A 15,240-nucleotide genomic window follows, 5' to 3' on the forward strand; every position below is an offset into this window, starting at 1 on the left:
GACATTGGTCTGAGCAAAGATTTTTTGGAAAAGGCACCAAAAAGCGCAGTTAACAAAAACAAAAATTGACTTGGATTGAATGAAACTAAAAAGCTTCTCTATAGATAAGGAAATATCAGCATGAAAACAACCTCTGAAATGGGAGAAAATGTTTGCAAACCATACCTCTGATAAGATGTTAATATCCAAAATACATAATAAACATAAACAACTCAATAGCAAAATAAAGGAACAACCCAATTAAAATAATGGGCAAAGGAACTGAATAAATATTTCTCAAAATAGAACATACAAATGGCAAATAGGTGTATTAAAAAATGCTCAACATCACTAACCATCAGGGAAATGCAAATCAAAGCAAAAATGAGGTATCACCTCATATCTGTTATGATGGCTACTATCAAAAAGACAAGTGTTAACAAGCGCTGGCAAGGATGTGGAGAAAATGGAGATCTTGTACCCTTGATGGGAATGTAAATTAGTATAGCCATGATGAAATAAGTATGGAAGTTTCTCAAAAAATAAAAAAATAGAGCTACTATATCATCCAGTAATTATACCTCTGGGTGTATATCCAAAGGAAAGGAATCAGTATGTCAAAGAGATATCTGTACTTCTGTGTTCACTGCAGCACTATTCACAATAGCCAAGATACGGAATCAACTTAAGTGTCTATCAAAGATGAAAGAATTTAAAATGTGGTATATATACCCATTGTAATGATATTCACCTTTAAAAAAGAAGACAATCCTGTAATTTTAAATGACATTCGTGAGGCTGGAGGACATTATGCTAAGTGAAATAAGCTAGACACAAAAAGACAAATATTGCATGATCTCACTTACATGTGGATCTCACTTACTAAACTTCATTGAGGCAGGAAGAATAAGTTCAGGAGATATGCTGAACAACATGGTAACCATAGTTAACAACAAAGCATTTTTATGCAGAAACCACAAAGAGAGTAGATTTAAATGTTTTCACAGAAAAAATGAAACAAAAGATTAATAAATGTGTGAGGTAATGGTTATGTTATTAGCTTAGTCATTCCACAGTTTATGCATGTATCAAAACATCATGCTGCACACCAGAAACATACACAATTTTTGTCAATTAAAAACAAATATTAAAAGTATATATACACATATATATGTAATTATATATACACACATATATATGTAAGTGTGTGTGTGTGTGTGTGTGTGTGTATATATATAATTTTAAAAAGGGAAAAAAAAAAAATTAAACCAAATATGGGACCCTATGTGGCTGCACTGGTCATATGTCATGAAGCCAGCCTGAGATGGCATCAAATTATCTGGGTTCTCTCACATTTCATTGGCCACATGTCATTCTGTCTTCACAGTAGGGCTTTTGCTATGTGACTTTTAAATTGATGAGATATTTGTGGCTGGAATCTGAACTTCCCCAGAGTAACTTCATAATTTCCCGTATTTCATATAGCAACTGTGTTCTTTCTTATTTTTTCATAATTTATTACTCATTTGAACTTTATTTTAGGCCCTTATAGAGTACGGTCTGTTTAATATCTCTTTTATTTTGTCAGCAAAATAGTTTATGAATGTAAAAAAGAAACAATGCCATCTAATCTTTCTCTAGTCATTCTATCATTAATGAGTAAAAGTTAACTTTATATAATCAATTATCTAAGATATTTGTGCATAGACCTTATTACCTCTCTGTGTTTGGGTCTGGATTTTAAAAGGAGATATAAAGTAAGAAAAAAATGACCTATGATCATCTCCCTCCTCACTCTAAAATCACAAGTGTTTGAGCAATTACATAAATTCTCAGTAAAAACAAACAATAGACAATAAGACTACACCTGGAGGAAATTAGAGATGAAAACAGATTCTGAGGGATTTCTTTTTGGAATATTAACTATTTATGCAGGTTATAAAACGGATATATGACACAATATCTAAAACACTCATGATAATGCATGTTTATAGTCCCAGCTACTCAGGAGTCTGAGGCGGGAGCACTGCTTGAGCTCAAGAGTTTGAGGTTGAAGTGAGGTATGCCATGCCACTGCATTCCAGCCTGGGCATGGAGCAAGGCCCTGTCAAGAAAGAAAAAAGGAAAGAAAGAGAGTGGGGGTAGTGAGGGAGGAAAGATGGGAGGAAAAAAGGGAGGGAGGGAGGGAGGGAGGGAAGAAGGAAGGAAGCAAGGAAAGATGGGAGGAAAAAGGGAAGGGAGCAAGGAAGGGAGGGAAGGAGGAAGCCAGGGAGGAAAGGAGGGAGATTGGGACGGAGAGAGGGAAAGAGGGAGGGAAGAAGGAGGGAAGAAAAGAAGGAAGGAAGGAGGGAGGGAGGGAAGGAAAGAAGGAAGGAAGGAAGAAAGGAAGGAAGGAAGGAAGGAAGGAAGGAAGGAAGGAAGGAAGGAAGGGAGGAAGGAAAAGAGAATACAATATCCAGAATGCTATATTTTCACTTCTTTTCTGGAGACTTTATCCCAAACTAGCAATTGGCAATTGTTTCATGTCTATGTGACTATAGAGACCCCCTACTATTTTTCTCTAGGTTGTGGAACTTAATGTTCATGCACACACACACACACACACACACACGCACACACCATATTCTAACTGATACAATAAATTCCTATTTTTTATTTGAATATCTGGAAAGCACAATAACTACAACAAACAGTGTTTCCACCTCTGTTCTTAGTCACAGATAAGGTCAATGCCGTTTGCTTCAGGATATAAGAGGAACATTGACAATTTAGGGCTACTGTCTAGTTTTCTCTTAACATTGTGAAATATGTACTTCCTATATCAAATCTGTCAAGCATCAAATCTTTAGATCTGGTGTATAGAATATATATTGGATCATTTTTCTCTTTTTTATTTTAACATCCATCCTATTCAAATCTGCTGTCATCCCTAATACAAACTATGTAATATCCTCTTAACTAACCTTTTATACTCTTCTGCACAATGGCCATTCTCTATAGATATCCTCTGTAAGAAAAGCATTGTTTTGAAAATGTAAATTAAATCATATTTCTTTTTGACAAAGCCTTTACAGATCGGTTTCCAATTGACTTTGGAAAAAAATGTAGACCTCAGTGGAAATCTCATTTTGATAAAGAGTTGTTCTAATCTAAATTAGTACAAAATCCATTTACTCCATGTCATAATACCACTGTTTTTATTTTAGAGTGCTATATGTTTCAAATTGTGTCTGGATTTTTTTTTTGCATAATCATTTTTAAGTACAGGTGCTCATTATCTTACAATGGGGTTGTGTTCTGTTAACGTGTAATAAATTAATAAACCATATAATAAAACTTACTTTTAACAGCTCTTGCTTCAAGTGGAAAAAAAACGCAATTTTTCTTATAGTGATGAACACACCCTGTTGAATTTAAATGAGTCACATATTTGTATAATATCCTGTCTTGAACTAAAGATGATACTTGCTTCTAATCCATGAAATACGGTGATGATGATGGGGTGTCACTAACTTTATTAGATTACATTATATAACAATAGTGATAGGCTATTACTTATTCAGGATGGAGAGAAAGGCCATACATCTGACCTTGAAGAAGTGAAAAATAGCCATGTGGTGAACTGCTTGTGGGGAGGTTCAACAGGTTGGTAACTACACTAGACCTGTGGGACCTGCAGGCAGCCTACGTTTAATAGTCCGTAATAATGTGGACTTTCAGCCATATAGAATAAACTCTGCCGATAACTTGAAAGAGCTTCAAAGCAGATTTTTTCCCCAGAGCCTCCAGCTGAGAACACAGCCCAGTCAACAGTTTAATTGCAACTGTGAAATACTTCAAGAGAGGACCCTTCTAGCTGTGCACAGGCTCCTGACTCAAGTAGATTATAAAACAACTAATGTGTGTTATTCTAAGCCACTCCACATGGTAATCTGTTACACAGCAATTGAAAGCTAACATTTTATGTATATCTAAAAATAAATTTTTTTCTTCTTATATTATTTAGCAGAAATTGCTAGAACATACAGGCTGTGATGGCTCATTTTATGTGTCGACTTGATTGGACCATGGAGTTTCTAGATATTTGCTCAAACATTAAACTAGATGTTTCTGTGATGGTGCTTTTGGATGAGATTAACACTTAAATTGGAGGACTAAGTGAGGTAGATTGTCCTCTCTAATGTGAGTAGGCATCAACCAGTTAATTGAAGGCCTGAATGGAACAAAAATACTAACTCTTCCCTGAGTTAAAGGAAATTCCTTAAACTGGAACATTCACTTTTTCTTTTCTTTAAACTTGAACTGAAACATTGCTTATTCCTGGTTTTCAAGACTGCCAGCCTTTGGACTGGAATACACCACAGCTCTCCTAGGTCTTCTTTACAAATTTACCTTGCAAATCTTGGGGCTTATCAGGCTCCATAATCATGTAAACCAATTTTTTTATAATAAATATTCTTTTGTGTGCATGTATACATATATATATTCCATTATTTTGTCATTTATATCCTATTATATACATATATATATATCTCCTATATTTTTACCTATCTACTATCTGTTTATCAATCTGTATTCTATCCATTCTGCTTCTTGGAAAACCTTGACTAATACATATTTAAGTACCAAGAGTGGTTCTAGAATAATAGAATTTTTAAGATAAATTTTCTGAATTGGGTCTGGGGTTTCTGTAATTGGATATGTAATATTATAATACTTAAATATGCCAATAACTCTATTTCCAGTAGTAAGAAAGTTAGTAGTTCACGGTATGATGTGGCAATAGAGACTAGCAAAATATTACCATTGCACACTCCTAACCAACCACTTATAAATAAGGATCTGAGTAAATATATATATGATATTTTTAAACATTATTGTCAAACTAACAAATAAAATGGCATTGGCTGGTTGCTTCTAGAGTTTCCTGGACAAAATATGGAAATAAAACGATGAACAAAGTGAATTGAATTCCTGCCTCAAGCACTACATACATTACCTTAAAGCTTCTATGTGGGCCCTGATGGAGACACTTATCTCCTGCAGCTGCAGGGCTGATATTGCTAAAAATCAGTTCTGAATGTCATCTTGCAACTGACTGAATCCCAGTGAGAGTTAATGTCCCCCCCTCTCAGAGTGTTTACTCTTAAAATAAATACATTGATTGGGAAGAATGAAAAACTAAAAATTGAAATGGAGATGTGAAAAGAAACTGATTAAGCTGGAGCCATTGAGTCTCTGACTCTGATGAGTCTTCTTTGCCAGTGGAAGCAGCCTCTCCGCTCCCATCTGAAAAGATTAACCTTTGCTGAGGAAACTGTAATGCCTTTCCCTGAGGTAGTTGCCATCAATTTTCCTGGTTCTTAGGCTTTTGGATTTGGACTGGAAAGACAATATCAGCTCTCCTGGGTCTCCAGATTCCCAACTCACCCTGCCATCTTGCTATCTTAGTACTTGGCCTTCATAATTAAGTTAGCAAATTCTTTATAATTAACCAACAAATAAATAAATACTATACTGGTTCTTTTCCTCCAGAGACCCTGAATACAGGTACCAAGACTATCAGTAAACTCTTACATTTATGACATTATTCCTGATCATAGATGTAAATAATAAAAATGACTGAGGCTTGCTGGTTCTGACTTTGCACATCATGCCACAAATTTCAGAAATTTAGCTAGGTTTCAGTATGACAACTGATAATCAATATTTTCTTGTAGCAACTGAACTAGGACAAAGAAAAGCCAATCTCATATTTTAGACCAACTTCTAGTCAAATGTTAATGAAGTAAGTATATTTATGCCTTTCATTTGTACTTATGGTAGAATGACTTTTACTTTACAGTAACAATATATTTATCCACCTGATGACTTGAAGTAGAAAGGTCTTTGCAGAGTATTTAAAATATATCTCCATATATATGGTCATTATATCTTGTTGGTTACAGCTATAAAACTACAGTATTTACAGTATTCTATTTTGCTGATTTTGTCCTGAAGCCTAGAATAGCTTATGACTTTACTGTTTATGCAACATTCTATTTAAAGGAATACTTCACTCTGTCTGAGATTTTTTTTATCATCTGTTTCTGTTTTTTTTTTAATCACCACTTCCATAAAATGACTGATTAAAATTAGTCATTGCTATAAGTAGCATTAGTATCTGGAATCCTCCAGTATACTTCAAAATTAAAGTTCAGAAGGCAATTAGCAAACTCAGATTGTTTGTTTCATGTGATTATTTATAACACATAGAGGAAAAATAATAGCCAAATCTGGTTCTCTAGTAATTAATTATGTGTACATATTTATATCTAAAGTATCTCCTCCTCCAAAGTTTGGAAATAATAATCAACAATAATCAACATGATATAATTCTGCACTTGAGTGGGTTAAATTAATTTACAAATAAGCTTCTTTTCCTTTAATGCATTTCAATTGATTTATCTTCAAACAAATTATTATCTACATCCATGCATTTTCTACTGCTGTACTCTCAACAAACAAATACCAACAGGGAGCCACATGTTTTTGAAGGGGGTATTTATTATTTTGCTTGACAATTATTATAATCCTACTTGCTATATTTTTTCTCACTGTTTTATTTCTTAGTCAACTCATATGATTCATTTCACTCCACATTTATTTCAAGTAAATGCCTTTATTCTGCGTATTTCTTAACAATTTTTGACAATGGCCACCTTTTGACACTCCATATATTTTTACAAAATAACACTTGGAAAATTAGATTATGGATGATTAATGTTAAGTGATATTTTAGTATTAAATGTATATTGAAAAAATAATTTTTGGATATGAAAATTATTAAATGTTTTACTTAATTACAATTAATTAGTATTAGTTATAATAATCAGTTATATTGTTTTTACTATGGCAGTGAAATATAACAAATAAATTATCCTTTTTCCATTAAAAATAGGACTCTACATGTATTCAAAACATGCATTATGATTATTGGCAAAAAAAATAAGTGTCCTTGAAATCAAACATTCTTCACTGCAGTTCAAGTCACTTGATACATTGCTAACATATCAGATAATGAAATGGACACATAAGTAATAGTTATTTAAAGCAACTTTGGATAATAGATTTATTGAGTATGTATAAAACACCAGATTCATGGAGTAAAAAACACATAGTTCAAGGAGAATAAGGAGAATATTTGATACCTAAGTTGTTATCTGCCAAGTAATCTGCATTTTGTAGTCAGTTGTCAAATTTGATTAATTGTGAGTTCAGAGGACAGTCAGTACACTGCAGCCTTCGTTAGATCCAGAAATTTTCTATGCCCTTCACCAATAGTTGGAATGGTTCTGCTTACATATTTGACTTCTTCTGCATTTCATATATATTAGAAGCCTCATACACAGAGGCATGGTGAATTTAGTTTTTTTTTTTTTTTTCTCATGGAAAAGAAAGAATAGTACTAGAAGCAGACAGTTACAAACATCCATTAACATCTCCAGTGATCTCACAATCATTTTTCACGGGAGGTAATTTCAAATTGATTTTAATAACTTGAAACAATATTCACCATAAAACACATTTTCTAGACAAAATTTGCAATAAAGCAAGCTACAACAAAATGGAGTGCAAGTACTAAAAAAATTAGCAAACATGCATTGGAGGATAACCCCAGAGTCACCGAAGAATAAAGCATACAGCATGCCCTTGGTAAGAGTACTATTTCTCAGTTTCTTTCCTTCTTTTTTCATTTTGTTGATACGCGGTTTCGCTCTGTCACCCAAGCTGGAGGGCAATGATAGGACCATGGCTCACTGCAGCGTCAAACTCCTGGGCTCAAGTGATCCTCCTGCTTCACCTTCCTGAGTAGCTGAGACTGCGAGCTTACACCACCAACCCTGGCTAATGTTTATTACTTTTTGTTTGGTAGAGACAGAGTATCCCTATGTTTCCCAGGCTGGTCTAGAACTTTTAGCCTCAAGTGATCCTCCCACCTTCGCAGCCAAATTGCTGAGTTTACAGGGTTGAGCCACTGCATCCAGCCTCATCAGTTTCATTTTAGGTCAATGTGTATTCCTCAGTGTTCTTCCAGTCTTAATTCATGAGCATCTGATTTCTCTCCTATGATATTTGAAAATTGTCATTTTTTCCACTTATTAAAAATACTTTAAAAATTATACTGCTAAAACACTATTAGGCATTCTTTGGAGTATGCGTTCATCTTTCATATTTTTGTGAAAATAAAGATAAATTTTGTTGCTGTGCATAGATAGAAACAGTGCTGCAGATAAATACCTGAGTTTCGTGTTCCAGCTCTTCCATGTACTCTGTGTGATCTGGGACAAGTTCCTTAGATATTTGAATTTGTTTAAAAACAACTATAATATGGGGCAGTATCTAAATCACAGGTTGGTTAGATACTTTCTAAATCACAGGTTGCTACACAGTAGAATCTAAATCACAGGTAAGTACACAGTAGAATTTAACTTTTTTTTTTTTTTTTTTCTGAGATGTCTCCCAAGCTGGAGTGCAATGGTGCAAATCTCTATGATCTCCACTCACTGCAACCTCTGTCTCCTGGGTTCAAGCAATTCTCCTGCCTTAGCCTTCCTAGTAGCTGGGATTACAGGCATGTGCCACCACTCCCAGCTAAGTATTTGTTGTTGTTGTTGTTGTTTTTGTTTTTGTTTTTTTTTGAGACGTAGTTTTGCTCTTCCTGCCCAGGCTGGAGTGAAATGGCGTGATCTTGGCTCACTGCAACCTCCGTCTTCTGGGTTCAGGCGATTCTCCTGCCTCAGCCTTCCTGAGTAGGTGGGATTACAGATGCGTGGCACCACGTCCGGCTAATTTCATATTTTTAGTAGAGTCAAGGTTTCTCCATGTTGGTCAGGCTGGTCTCGAACTCCCGACCTCAGATGATCTGCCCACCTCAGGCTTCCAAAGTGCTGAGACTACAGGCGTGAGCCACTGGGCCCGGCCTTTTTTTGTATTTTTAGTAGAGATGGGGTTTCACCATGTTGGCCAGGCTGATCTTGAACTCCGATCTCGTGATCTGCTTGCCTCGCCCTCCCAAAGTGCTGGGATTACAGGCATGAGCCACAGCGCCTGGCCCAGAATTTAACTCTTGATGTTACTACAACTCAGTGAAAAGTAGGATATAGTCCTAGCCCTTATGGCTCTTACATTTTAGTGAGAGACAAACATTTAAAAAGCCAATTGTATGTAATTGTTTGCAAGTGCCAAAAGGGTGATTCAAAGGGTGTCAGCCTGGTACTCAGACCTTGAGAGACACCATTAATAACAGTGCTTTTTCTTCCTACCCTTTACTACCATCATCAATGTTGTTTAACCCATATTACCTTATTCTTTTTTTTTGAGACAGAGTCTCGAGTCTTGCTCTGTCCCCCAGGCTGGAGTGCAGTGGTGCTATCTCTGCTCACTGCAAGCTCCGCCTCCCGGGTTGAAAGGATTCTCCTGCCTCAGCTTCCCGAGTAGCTGGGACTACAGGCATGCACCACCATGCCCCGCTAATTTTTTGTATTTTTGGTAGAGACGCGGGTTTTACCATGTTAGCCAGGATGGTCTCGATCTCCTGACTTCTTGATCTGCCTGCCTCGGCCTCCCAAAGTGCTGAGATTACAGGCGTGAGTGACCGCGCCCAGCCCATATTACCTTATTCTTACAGTTACACCCTCCAATTGTCATGACTTTTTTTTTCCCCAGGACATACTGGATATATCTGTAAGAATAATATTCCCATGGTAAAGCTGTTTGCTAAAAATAAACCTAAAATTCAAAATCCTTGGATTGAAATTCAAAGGCAATTCATTTTAAGTTAACTACTATTTCAATTAACTACTCCAACACTCTATATTGGAGTAGTATATATAATCTTAATGTAGAATTCTACTATCCAGTTATTTGGGTAATTTAATATTATTTGACGAGTATCCTGTTTTCTTATTGCCACAACCTTGCTAAGTTTTGTTAACAAGCAAAAATAACACACACTATATTTCTAAGATTCAATTTAATATCTTCTTAGATCAATTCAGATAGAAGTTAATGTTCCATTCTCTAATCTTATATAAGATTCAAACATCTTCCTCAGTATTTATCACAATTTATATTATAGGAGTTTTTAATTTTATTTCTATTCTTATATCTCAAATTACAGAATCTCTGTATAAGTACTTTTTTTTTTTTTTTTGAGGAGTCTTGCTCTGTCACCAGGCTGGAGTGCAGTGGCACGATCTCAGCTCACTGCAACCTCCGCCTCCCAGATTCAAGCCATTCCTCTACCTCAGCCACCGTGCCCAGCTAATTTTTTGTATTTTAGTAGAGATGGGGTTTTACCATGTTGGCCAGGATGGTCTTAATCTCCTGACCTCGTGATCCGCCTGCCTCAGCCTCCCCAAGTGCTGGGATTATAGGCCTGTATAAGCACTTTACAAGAAAAAAAAAATTCCTTACTATACAACATAGGAAGCCAGATACAGTTGTTATATAGTTTTTTGTTTGTTTGTTTGGTTGGTTTTTTTCCGAAGGTACCTGGCTAATTAAGAGTCCTAAAGTAAGGACTTTGAGATTGGAGCTGACTTCATGGTTAATACAATATTTAATTGGGTTAGATTTTCTTTGTACAATGCTGTGGACTGAATATTTATGTTCCCCCAAAATTCATAGGTTAAAACCCTTAATAACCAGTGTGATGGTATTTGGAATTGGGGCCTTTGGGAGATAATTAGGTTGTAAGACTAGAACCAACATAATCGGATTAGTGTCTTCATATGAGAAGATACTAGAGCACTTCCTCGTATTCTCTCTCTCTTTCAGATTCCCCCTCATACAGCAGGAAGGTGCACACATCTGCAGACAAGGAAGAGAGTCCTCTTCAGGAACTGAATCAGGTGAAACCACGATCTCGGACTTCCTAGCCTATGAGGAATAAATAACCTTTTCTTTAAGTGTCATAGTCTATGATATTTTTGTTATAGCAGCCCAAGCTGACTAAGACATACAGTGAATATTCAATGTAAGCATCAAGCTGAGAGTTGTTTTTTCTGAAACATTACCTGAAGTTCATCAGTAGAATCATGGTTAACTGAGCCTACTAATAGTGTAAGAAATTATCCAAAAAGTAGTAAGGCCTACCTAAATTCAGAAAGCTGAAATTTATATTATGCTTTTGGTTGTAACTCTGATTTTAAACATAGAAGCAGCTTAACAGAACATCGGTGTAGTTTTTTTTTTTTTTAAAAAAAAAAAAAAAAACAAAAAGAATACTGAATCAGCCAGGCTTGAGTGTTTATTCTAACTTTGCTACTCATGAGGTGTATTACCTTGACTATGTGGCTTAATGTCTATGGACTTCAATGCAGTTTTAAGTTTATTATTTACATATATGGCTTCCAAAAATTACATCACACAAAGATTTGCTTAGAAAATAATATATGGAAAATATTTCAATATTCATTAAACTTATGTTTAAAAAGTTTCTTTAAAGTAGTGGATAATTTCGCCAAACTGCAAACGTTATCTTCAGGTCTATACATAAAATCTCAGCACTCAGGAAGTATAGGTCCAGGAAACACATAGTTTAAGTTAAATGAGAGGAATAGGCATTTTGTAAATATTTTTATGAGACTTTAGATATGTTGGTGGTGGTGGTATTGTTTTGTGTCTGCATGAATAACTGAAGTAAATTTTGCCAACTAGAAATCAACAAAGAAAATCACATAGACATACTGAGCAAAGTTTTTCTTCCAAACTAAGAGAACCTGTTATTACCTAGCATTGTCTCATTATGTCTGAATTGCCCTGCCTCCTTCATTCATCTCCTCCAGTTCATAAATATATTCCAGCATATATTCATTTCTCTCCCTATGAATTTCTGAAAAAGATTACCTTCAGTGAAGTTGTCATGGAAGAGGAGGGAACCATCCAGCAATAATACCTATGTTTAAGCATTGATAGTCTAAAGACAATCTCTGTATGTCTCCTATGTTCCTAAATGATCCCACAGGTATTAGTACAGGAAAGGTGAGGTAAGTCTCAAAGGAATAAGATTTTATTTGAAGCAAAATAAATGACATAAACATTTGATTATTTTAAGACAAAATAAGCTTGATGTCAGTAGGAAGCTAAAAGGATCACATTGTACCTGTTCATTGTTGAAGACTTCTTCCAGTGAATATTTTTTCCAAATTTATTTGATTTATTCATAAACCATATTTCCTTTGTAAACATTTTTTTGTAACCATCAAGCTATCTTCAGCTTTCTCAGAGTCACTGCTACCCTTCCTTGAGTTTAAGTTTGTTGCCGATGACTACATTAAAACCTAATTATTGTAGAATACAACGAATTATAATAGCTTCTATTAAAATAAAATGTAAATAATCCATCCCATACACATTGCAATTTGACTTCTTCCTGAAGTAGTCATTGACAAAATAGAATGTGTGTCAGGAAAGCATACCCTTTAGACCTATGCTGAAATCGAAAAGAACACAACTATTTAACAAGGGAAGAATTAAAGTTTTAACAGCAATGCTTTGTCTAGGGGGAATTCTAGTATTGTGAAGGATATCCAGGGAAACAGTGATAAAAATACAACAAGTTGACTGAAGTTTGTAAATTAATTTAGCAATCGCTATGACAAAGCTGCAGGCATAGAGCTAGCTAATAAAATGTGCCAATCATGTAGCCTTTAAATAAAAGTGCAAGGAGTAGCTATTGTAGACTGTAATGGTCCTGCAATATTTAATCTTTTTTTCCAGACATGACCTTGTATAATAAATCCCAGGATGTTTTCTGGGAAAGGAGAACTTATTACAACTACACGGCTGTCATTTTATAGTACTTTGCTTTCTATTTTACCTGTATATTTAATGTTTTTGAATTGTTTAAGTTAATATGATAATAAAACCATTTTAGACAGAGATAAAAAACACACATTTAGGCAGCAGATATAAACAAAGTACTACATTTTCCCCAAACTATATCAGGTATGATTTCCTCTGTATATAGATAAAAAACAGTTATCCACCTAGGAATATGAATAACCATAAATTTAAAAAGAATCAAATTCATACACTTACCAATTTAACAAAACAAATATGCGGCCGGGCGCCGTGGCTCATGCCTGTAATCCCAGCACTTAGGGAGGCCGAGGCGGGTGGATCACGAGGTCAGGAGATCAAGACCATCTTGGCTAACACAGTGAAACCCGGTCTCTACTAAAAATACAAAAAGTTAGCCGGGCGCCGTGGCGGGCGCCTGTAGTCCCAGCTACTCGGGAGGCTGAGGGAGCAGAGTGGCGTGAACCCGGGAGGCGGAGCTTGCAGTGAGCCGAGATGGCGCCACCGCAGTCCGGCCTGGGCGAAAGAGCGAGGCTCCGTCGCAAAAACAAACCAAATATGCATTTTGGCTTTGCTTCTACTTCATTAAAACTTATAGAATTGAAGATTAAGTTATGGCCTGATTTGTTTTCAATCTAAATTAAGCTTTCATATTTTCTACAATAAATGTTACATTTACAACACAAAAGATGAGATAAATGTGGCTGCCACCTGCAGATCATTGTGTTTTAAAATAGATTCCCATCAGGATAAAAATAAAATCTTTAAAATAGTTTTAAATATAGCAATTACTCATACACACATAAACAGAGACATATTCACACAAATATGTATGTTCATGTGTAAGAAACACATGCCTCTGGAACAATCTTGGAAAGTTTCTGTTAGTAAAGTAACAACCATGTTAAGTCTTTTTTGTTTTTATGACAGAAGATAATATGATATCTTTTAGAAACAGTTTAATTTTTCAGGTCTGAATCTCAGAATTTCACAGTTTGAATAGATTTAAATAGGCATTTAAGGCCGGGTGCAGTGGTTCATGCCTGTAATCCCAGCACTTTGGGAGGCTGAGGTGGGCAGATCACCTCAGATCAGGAGTTCAAGACCAGCGGGCCAACATGGTGAAACCCTGTCTCTACAAAAATACAAAATTTATCCAGGAGTGATGGCGGGTGCCTCTAATCCCAGCTACTCGGGAGGCTGAGGCAGGAGAATTGCTTGAATCCAGAAGGCAGAGTTTGCAGTGAGCCGAGATCGTGCCATTGCACTCCAGCCTGCATGACAGAACAAGACTCTGTCTCAAAAAAAAGGCATTTAAAACATGCATACTGCCAACTAAGAAGAGATAAAAGACCAAAGGCAAAAAGCACCTAAGATAAGGTGTTTATTGGGGTCTTAGAAATTATAATCTGGGACATACAGATTTGACTAAAAGCCAAATTGTGTTCTGAAAAAGGAAGGAGATTACGAATATTTAAAAGAACCCTGATGGTGTATGACAGGTTGTTTTGAAAGACTTATCATTGGTGGAGGTGGTTGGTTTAGTATGAGTCCATACTTCATGATTGTTGCTGTTCAGGAGTTGCAGTGCTGGTGAAATTTAGCTGTTGTCCAGAATGTGGTTGTGGTGATACGGCCCAGTTGAAATGCTCAAGGCAAGCTACAGTTTTGCAAGGTCAGGGAGTCCTTCTTAGAATGGCTTCCAGGCTCCATTTTAGAGCTCTGAACCACTGATGCCATTTTGTATATAAAATTTCACAATACACTGTGGAACGGCTAAATTGAGCCAATCAGTATATACATTCCCTCACATAATTAGCGTTTTTTAATTGTTAGAAAACTTAACATCTACTCTATTGGTAGTTTTCAAGTTTACACTTTTAACTATAGTCACCACATTGTACAATAAATCACTTGAACTTACTCCTCCTAACAGAAATTTAGTATCATTTGACCAACATCTTCCCACACCCCCAGACCCTTTGGGCATTCCATAATGTGTACATATTTCAAAACAACAATGTTGCACAGGAGAGATATATATACACTTTTTGTTTGCCAATTAAAACAAATCTGCACCTGTGAGAAACTTCGGTGGGTTGAGCTGTGCTCTGAGATGAGAACTCCTGATTTTACACCGTGTTATTTCTTGTATTCATGGAAAGAAGCAATATACTATATGTTTTAATTTTTAAAAGACATTCAATCTAACTGCCTACCTAGTGTTTAATTTGAGTTGTTTGTACCATATTAACATCAGAGAGATCAACTTGCTTTTTCTGCTTCACTGTATCTCAGAGCCACATCGTCCATCATCTTTTTTGTTTTGTTTTGTTTTGTTTTTTTTAAGACAGAGTCTCACTCTTCACCAGGCTGGAATGAAGTGGTGCAATCTCGGCTCACTGCAAGCTCTGC

Source organism: Hylobates moloch, unplaced genomic scaffold (genome assembly GCF_009828535.3).
Source record: "Hylobates moloch isolate HMO894 unplaced genomic scaffold, HMol_V3 SCAFFOLD_4, whole genome shotgun sequence".
Classification (NCBI taxonomy): domain Eukaryota; kingdom Metazoa; phylum Chordata; class Mammalia; order Primates; family Hylobatidae; genus Hylobates; species Hylobates moloch.